Source organism: Dipodomys spectabilis, unplaced genomic scaffold (assembly GCF_019054845.1).
Source record: "Dipodomys spectabilis isolate Male_0828 unplaced genomic scaffold, ASM1905484v1 ptg000491l, whole genome shotgun sequence".
Taxonomy (NCBI): Eukaryota; Metazoa; Chordata; class Mammalia; order Rodentia; family Heteromyidae; genus Dipodomys; species Dipodomys spectabilis.
In genome coordinates this window covers 1,373,574-1,382,363 of record NW_024871168.1, presented here as the reverse complement: position 1 = coordinate 1,382,363, position 8,790 = coordinate 1,373,574, and the positions used below count along the sequence as shown (strand labels likewise).

The 8,790-nt window shown below is 36.1% G+C and overlaps 1 non-coding gene across 1 annotated transcript; it reads left to right on the top strand.

Annotated features, from left to right (window-relative positions):
* Nucleotides 1-8,242: 8,242 nt before the first annotated feature.
* On the top strand, nucleotides 8,243-8,348 carry LOC122098760. The gene has a single exon (XR_006145805.1). It is a non-coding gene; the product is annotated as a U6 spliceosomal RNA (small nuclear RNA).
* The last annotated feature ends 442 nt before the right edge of the window (nucleotides 8,349-8,790 follow it).

The window sequence follows — 8,790 nt, the reverse complement described above, 5'->3', positions numbered from 1 at the left end:
GAACAAGGAAAAGATCCTTAAAGCTGTCAGAGAGAAAAGGGTAATCACTTATAAAGGGAAACCAATTAGAATCACCTCAGATTTCTCAGCAGAGACAATCAAAGCAAGAAGAGCCTGGAATGATGTATGCCATGCCCTAAAAACAAACAACTATCAACTAAGAATACTGTACCCAGCTAAACTCTCCTTCATAACTGAAGGCCAAATAAAAACCTTCCATAGCAAAGAAAAATTGAAACAATACATCTCCACCAAACCAGCCCTACAAAAGATTCTTAAAGATGTCCTACACATAGAAAACCAACAAGACCGCAATAAAGGCCAAGAAACTGCACCAAAACTGAGAATCCAAGAACCATAGGAAGAACCCAGTTTTCGCAGCCCCCAAGAAGGTAGATAACATGGCAGTCCTACCTCTTAATGTTAACGGACTGAACTCTCCAATTAAGCGACATAGACTGTCTAGTTGGATTAAAAAACAAGACCCTTCTATCTGCTGCCTGCAGGAGTCACATCTTGCCCGTAAAAACAAACACATTTTCAATGTTAAAGGCTGGAACAAAATCTACCAAGCAAACGGACCGCATAAACAGGCAGGAGTTGCAATCCTAATATCAGATAAAATAGACTTCAAATTAAAATTCGTGAGAAGAGATAAAGAAGGTCGCTACATACTAATTAAAGGATCTCTCCTTCAGGAGTATATTACAATTCTAAATATCTATTCACCAAACAATGGAGCACCCAAATTTATCAAAGAAACACTACTTTCCCTCAAATCCCATATAGATCCAAAGACATTAATTGTTGGGGATTTTAACACACCACTCTCCCCACTAGATAGATCAACTCGGCAAAAGCTCAACAGAGAAACCGCAGATCTAAACAGCTGCATAGATCAACTAGACTTAACAGACATTTACCGAACATTTCACCCAGCAGCATCAGAATACACGTTTTTCTCAGCAGCACATGGAACGTTTTCTAAAATAGACCACATTATAGTCCACAAAGCAAACTTGTCTAAATTCAGAAACATTGAAGTTATACCTTGCATTCTCTCTGACCACAAGGGAATAAAATTAGAACTCAACGCCAAAAGCCACCAAAGAAAGTCCGGTATCACATGGAGGCTGAACAACACACGGCTGAATCATGAGTGGGTCATGGAAGAGATTAGAAAGGAAATTCAAATGTTCATGCTATTCAACAAAAATGAACACACAAAATACCAGCTCCTCTGGGACACAGCAAAGGCAGTACTCAGAGGCAAATTTATAGCTCTGAGCTCCTACATCAACAAATTGGAGAGATCTGAAACTAGCAATTTAATGACACATCTAAACCTCCTTGAAAAAGAGCAGCAAGATAAACCCCAATCCAGTAGATGGAAAGAAATAATCAAAATTAAATCAGAATTAAATGAATTAGAATCCAAAAAAACTATAGAAAGAATCAACAAAACAAAGAGTTGGTTCTTCAAAAAACTTAACAAAATTGACAAACCCTTAGCAAATCTTATCAGAAAAAGAAGAGAACACACCCAAATTAATAAACTCAGAGATGAGAATGGAAACATCAGCACAGAAACAACCAAGATTCAGAACATTATAAGGGAATACTTCTCAAAACTTTATGCTAATAAGTTTGAGAACTTGACAGAAATGGACCTCTTCCTAGCAAATATTGACATGCAAAAACTAAACCAAGATGAGTTAAACCAGCTTAACAGGCCCATATCAAGCATTGAAATAGAAAAAGCAATAAGAGACCTCTCAGCTAAGAAAAGTCCAGGACCAGATGGTTTTACAGCGGAATTTTACAAGCCCTTCAAAGCAGAGCTCACACCAATACTCCTCCAACTCTTCAATGAAATTGAAAGAGAAAGCTCACTACCGAACACATTCTATGAAGCCATCATAACCCTCATCCCAAAACCAGGCAGGGACTCATCAAAGAAAGAGAATTATAGACCCATTTCTTTGATGAACATTGATGCAAAACTACTCAACAAAATTTTGGCCAATCGACTTCAACAATTCATCCAAAAAATCATACACCACGATCAAACAGGATTCATTTCAGGGATGCAAAGCTGGTTCAATATACGCAAATCAATTAATATTATTCATCACATCAACAGGAGCAAGAATAAGAACCACATGGTTATCTCAATAGATGCAGAAAAAGCATTCGACAAGATCCAACACCCCTTCCTGATGAAGGTTTTGGAAAAATTAGGAATCCATGGAACATTCCTCAATACAATAAAGGTTGTATATGACAAACCTACAGCCAGCATTATACTCAATGGTGAAAAACTAAAGCCATTTCCTCTTAACTCAGGAACAAGACAAGGATGCCCACTCTCTCCACTTCTCTTCAATCTAGTATTAGAATGCCTAGCTACAGCAATAAGACAAGATGTAGACATAAAGAGGATCCAAATAGGGAAAGAAGAAATAAAACTCTCCCTGTTTGCAGATGACATGATCTTGTATTTAAAGAATCCCATAGACTCCACTCCCAAATTACTCATGCTGATTCAAAACTTTGGCAAAGTAGCAGGTTATAAAATTAACCCCCAAAAATCAATGGCTTTTCTGTATGCCAACAATGAGAAAAGTGTGGCTGAAATTAGGAAAGCAACTCCATTTGTAATAGCCCCACAAAAAATAAAATACCTAGGAATTAACTTAACTAAAGAAGTGAAGGACCTCTATGATGAAAACTTTAAAATCTTGAAAAAGGAAATCAACACAGAACTTAAAAAATGGCAAAACCTCCCATGCTCCTGTATTGGAAAGATTAACATCGTGAAAATGGCAATACTTCCCAAGGCTATCTACAAATTCAACGCAATACCTATCAAAATTCCACCCTCATTCTTCAAGGAAATAGAAGAGGCAATCCAAAAATTCATATGGAACAATGAAAGACCCCGAATAGCAAAAACGCTCCTCAACGGAACGAACACTGCTGGAGGAATATCAGTACCAAATTTCAAACTCTACTATAAAGCCATAGTAATCAAAACAGCTTGGTATTGGCATAAGAACAGACCTCAGGACCAATGGAATAGAATTGAAAACCCAGAAATGAACCTACAGACGTATAGCCATCTAATCTTCGATAAGGGAGCTAAAACAATAGATTGGAAGACACACAGCCTCTTCAGTAAATGGTGCTGGCAAAATTGGTTAACTACATGTAGAAAACTAAAGCTAGAGCCTTATATATCACCCTGCACCAGAATCAACTCCAAATGGATCAAAGACCTTGAACTCAAAGCAGACACTCTGAAAACATTACAGGATGGAATAGGAGAAACCCTGGGTCTCCTCGGCTCAGGCCGAAATTTTCTGAATAGAGACCCGGAAACACAACAAATCAAAGAAAGGTTGGACAAATGGGATTGTATAAGGTTGCAGAGCTTCTGCAGGGCAAATGACATAGCTAGCAAGATCAATAGAAAGCCCACGGACTGGGAGAAGATCTTTACTAGCCATACAACGGACAAGGGTCTCATATCTAAAATATACTTGGAACTCAAAAAATTAAACCACCCAACAACAAACCCTCAAAGAAACAACTGCCCAATAAGTAAGTGGGCGAAAGACTTAAAGAGAAGCTTCTCTGAAGAAGAAAGAAGGATGGCCAATAGACACATGAAGAAATGTTCAACATCCCTAGCCATAAAAGAAATGCAAATCAAAACAACATTGAGATATCACCTCACTCCAGTTAGAACAGCAAAAATCAAGAACTCTAACAACAACAGATGCTGGAGGGGATGTGGACAGAAAGGAACCTTACTTCATTGTTGGTGGGAATGTAAACTTGCTCAACCACTTTGGAAAGTAGTATGGAGGTTCCTCAAAAGACTTCACATAGAGCTCCTCTATGACCCAGCAATCCCACTTTTGGGCATTTACCCAAATGATCACAAACAAGGCCACACTAAAGCTACCAGCACAACTATGTTTATTGCAGCATTATTTACCATAGCTAAGATATGGAACCAACCCAGATGCCCCTCAGTAGATGAATGTATCAAGAAGATGTGGTATATATACACAATGGAATTCTATGCCTCCATCAGAAAGAATGACATTGCCCCATTTGTTAGGAAATGGAAAGGCTTGGAAAAAATTATATTAAGTGAAGTAAGCCAGGCCCAAAGAAACATAGGTCCCATGGTTTCCCTTATTTGCAATATCTAGTATTAGGTATGAGTCAAGCGGAAAAAGTCAGAGAATGTGATGTTAGGAAAACGAACCCTCAAATATGTATTTTAATGTTTTTGTTTCTTTCATGCATGTGTTTCTAACGCATTTATAAGATTATTTCTTTGTTGCTTTGTATGTCCCTCCCCCACAGTGTAACCCCCGCTTTCACTATATTGATGTCAGTATAACATGTGGAGGAGACGGGGAAAAACAAGTCGTTTAAGGATTCAGGAGGACCTGTTGCAACAATGAGAAGTACAAAATGTCATGTCAAAACCAGCTTTACTATGTCGGTGGGGGGTGGGTAGGGGAGGTATGATTGGGTGGGGGGGAGGGGGGAGGCTGGGAAGGGAGGTGAAGGGTAAACAAAGGAGGAGGCTGCAATGTTTGGTAAGAAATGTATGCATTTTCCTGCCCATGTAACTGTAACCCCTCTGTACAGTATGTTCTCAAATAAAATAAAATAAAATTTAAAAAAAAAAAGAATGGCAAAGAAAAAAAAATAAAATAAATTTGTATCTGTTGATAGTGAAAATATTTTATTTTCCATTACAAACATAGAATGTAATAAAATTTTTCACAGAAATTACACTGCAGTAGGTTGTGGGCAGATTCTAATGAAAATAATAAAAACTGTGTTTATGTAGAGAATTTGAGCTTGCAAAATTTTAATATGCCTGTGCTCCTAAAACCAATACCTTACTTATATTGAGTGACAAATACAACTTACTATAAGTAAGTTTTCCTTGTACGTTTTTAATATATATTTTATTGTAAAGATACTGTACACAGAGGTTACAGTTACATAAGTAAGGTAATGAGTACATTTTTATTGAGCATTGTTACAACCTCCTTTGTTTTTCCCCTACTATTCCTTACCTTCACACATCCCCAACACCTCCGTACATCCCCCTCTATTATCTTGCAAATCTCATTGTTCCAATGGGTCAACCTGTATACTTTCCTTGTGTCTTAAATGAAGAAATGCTGGCTTGTTTCATGCTGATTCTACTTGTGTAGACACACTTAAAAACACTTTCCAAGTCCAAAAGCACATAAATGAAATGCACATCATCTTTTGTGAGCTGGTATAATTGTGTTCTACACATTTATTGACAGGTTACAAATTATTCTCAAATTTTAATACATAAAAAACTTTCTTTTTTCTTATTTTCGTTGCCAGGACATCGGCACAACCTCAGTCAGCATTTCTCACTTTAGATATTTCATATGGTTTGGTTAAATTTTGACCTGCGCTCCAGTCTTCTGAGGAGTCACTCATCTGCTTAAGAATTGATGCTGGCTGTTGGAAAAGAGCCCAAGGAAGGATGCCATTTAAAGCCTTATAACTTTATTCTTAACAAGGATATTGTCCTACTAATTTGGCTGTTGAGAGTGTCTACAAGAGCAAGGATTCCATGGTGAGCAGGGAGACATCATATGACCTATACGTATTGAGATTTCTGAGTGACTTGCTATCACTTGTACTGCATTTTTCAAGTCGAATATCTCTAAACCTACAAGTTGGAAGAGGTAAGAGGAGTGGTAAAAGAACTCTTAGAGACAAATACATCTTCAACACATTTATTTCCAAGCAGTCTGTCTAAGGCATATTGAACAACTAGTAAAATTTATGTTTGCTATATATGTGTCTTTTTCCATTTGTGCATGTGTACATGTGTGTACATATGTGTGTATTTGTGTGTATAGTAACATTCATGTTTACATATATGGGCCGATATACACATATATGCATATATAAATAAATATACAAACATAAATATATGTTCATATATATCAGGTGTTCATTGATGTAATCTAGAATTCCCAGCGCATTGTCCTTATCACAAAGTGTACATGATAAACTGCTCTAAGTATCTGTGCTATATGAGGTGTATCCTTTGTACTCACTTCCCCCATTACCTTGTTTTTCATCCCTGTGAACAACTTCAGCCTACTTTCCATAGGATAGCGTTGTTTTTGTTACTTACTGATAATAAAAGAAAAAGAATTTTTAGGACCCAGGCTAAAAGTATCTTATCAGTCTCAATGATTCGTATGAGATAAAATTTATAATAGTACTAAAAGTGAAAAGGAATTCCTAGATCTGTTGTTTTGCCATTTAGAATGGCAAAGAATAATTTCACGTCACTGTTATAACTCTTAAAGAATGCAAGGGTAACTGATGGTCCTTATCATGTTCCCACAAAACCAGTGGACCCTGAAGGATAATAGTAGACCAGCAGAAATTCTAAGTAGCAGACAAGGAGCATGAAAGAGAAAGAGCGGAAATGAGAGAGAGTGAAAGAGAGAGAAAAATATCATAATACTTATAGTGTGTAACAGATAAACAAGAGGTTTATGAGAATATTCATACTGCTATTTTGAGACTCTACATGTACATTTGAAGGTATTTGATGTATGATAACTCATCAACATAAAATATAAAATGATTTTGATAAAAAATAAAAATGACTCAGAAGAAATTATAAATGCAAAAACATTCTTCACAGAAGCAAACTCTCAGAAATATTTCTTGACTTTGAAAAGGATAAATTGGCTGCAGTTAGTATAAATTTAAAAGTATAACAATTCACGAAAATATAAAAATGTGTTCACATATTTCATTATATAACCCAAAGCAGAAAGCAAATATTGTTCAGATGATTTTTTAAATCACAGTTTCTCAGGTGCTGTGAAGGTGGCTCAGTGGTAGAGTGCTTGCCTTGCATGCATGAGGTCCTGGATTTCATGCCTCAGCACGACATAAGCAGAAAAATGTGAAAGTGGTGTTGTGGATCAAGTGATAGCGCTAGCCTTGAGCTGAAGAGCTGAGGGACAGTACCCAAGACCCAGAGTTCAAGCCCCACAACCAACAAAACCAAAGCAAAAAAAAAAAAAAACAAAACATAACAAAACAAAACAATTTTGTAGCCTCAATTCTGTAATAACACTACTTCAGCTTAGGGTTAAGATTTAGGTGTGGACATTTATCAACACTCCTGATTCAGGCTCTACTTGATAAAATTTTTAATCAGTATTTTGTTTTTAGTTTTGCTCTTTGTACATTCACATGCACCTATAAAATATGCTATGGCCATCCCAATAATATTCTCAAAGTACTTCTTAATCACTACTCACAAAAATTTGTATTATATTACAACAAGGAAAAATGCTATAAATAAAGAAAACAATAATTAAATATTAATGATTACTAAAATAAAAAAGAAAACAATTACCAGGGTTTTCAGTATTTGAAGTGTACACAGTTGATTTTACTATTTTCTCATATTCTTATACATTTAAATCTGGATAAAGCTATGAGTAGCTTTTAAATTTACCCACTAAGATTACTATTTATAGTTCATCTCACCATTTGTATGTGGCTTAAATCATTATTTGTTCATCACAAACATATAACGTAAGGGAGCCCTAAAGTTTTAACAGAAACTGTGTACTTAAAATTTTACCTCTTCACTCTGCTTCTTTACACAGTCTTTGCAACTTATTATTAGTAAAGTTTCTATAAACTATGAAATGTACATACTTACTAGTACATACTACCAGAAAAATTATATACTTTATCGAAAAATTTTATGACCTGCAAACAGTCTTGATTTTGCCATATATAAGCAAATCCCAAAATGAAACATATTTAAAACATTAAAACTTTTAACAAACCTTAACATTTGCTGCAATGATCATTATGACAGGTGCCTTGTGTAGAATAATTGAATTCTTCTTCCTACACATCTCATGAACAACAAATATCTGGAATTATTTTGTTTTTGGCATGTCAATCTTGACTTTATTCTTAAATGTGTGCTTATGTAAGAAATACATGTTTCTAAAATTTCACAATTCTTTTTAACTTATTTGTGTTGAATTGTGTAGTTTAAGAAAATCAATTATGGTAAATAATGCTGCAATAAACATAGTTGTGCTGGTAGCTTTAGTGTGGCCTTGTTTGTGGTCATTTGGGTAATTACACTTTACATATAAAAAAATGTTCTGTGCTCAATTTGGCTGCACATACACTAAAATTGGAACATACAGAGAAGATTAGCATGGTCCCTGAACAAGGATGACATGCAACTTAGTGAATCGTTCTATATTTTTAAAACAACAGATGCTGGAATGGATGTGGCCAGAAAGGAAGCCTATTGCATTCTTGGTGTGAGTGTACACTTGTTCATCCACTTTGGAAAGCAGTTTGGAGGTTCCTCAAAAGACTCCACATAGAGCTCCCCTATTACACAGCAATCCCACTTTTGGGCATTCATCCAAATGATCACAAACAAGTCCATACTAAAACAACCACCACAGCAATGCTTATTGTAGCATTATTTGCCATAGCTAAGATATGGAACCAACCCCGATGCCCCTCAGTAGAAGAATGGGTCAAGAAAACATTCTGTGTGTGTGTGTGTGTGTGTGTGTGTGTGTGAATGTACACTTACACAACCACTTTGGAAATCAGTCTGGTGAGTCCTCAGAAAGCTAAATATTGACGCTCCTTATGGCCCACTCATACCACTTCTAGGCATCTATCCTGAACAAC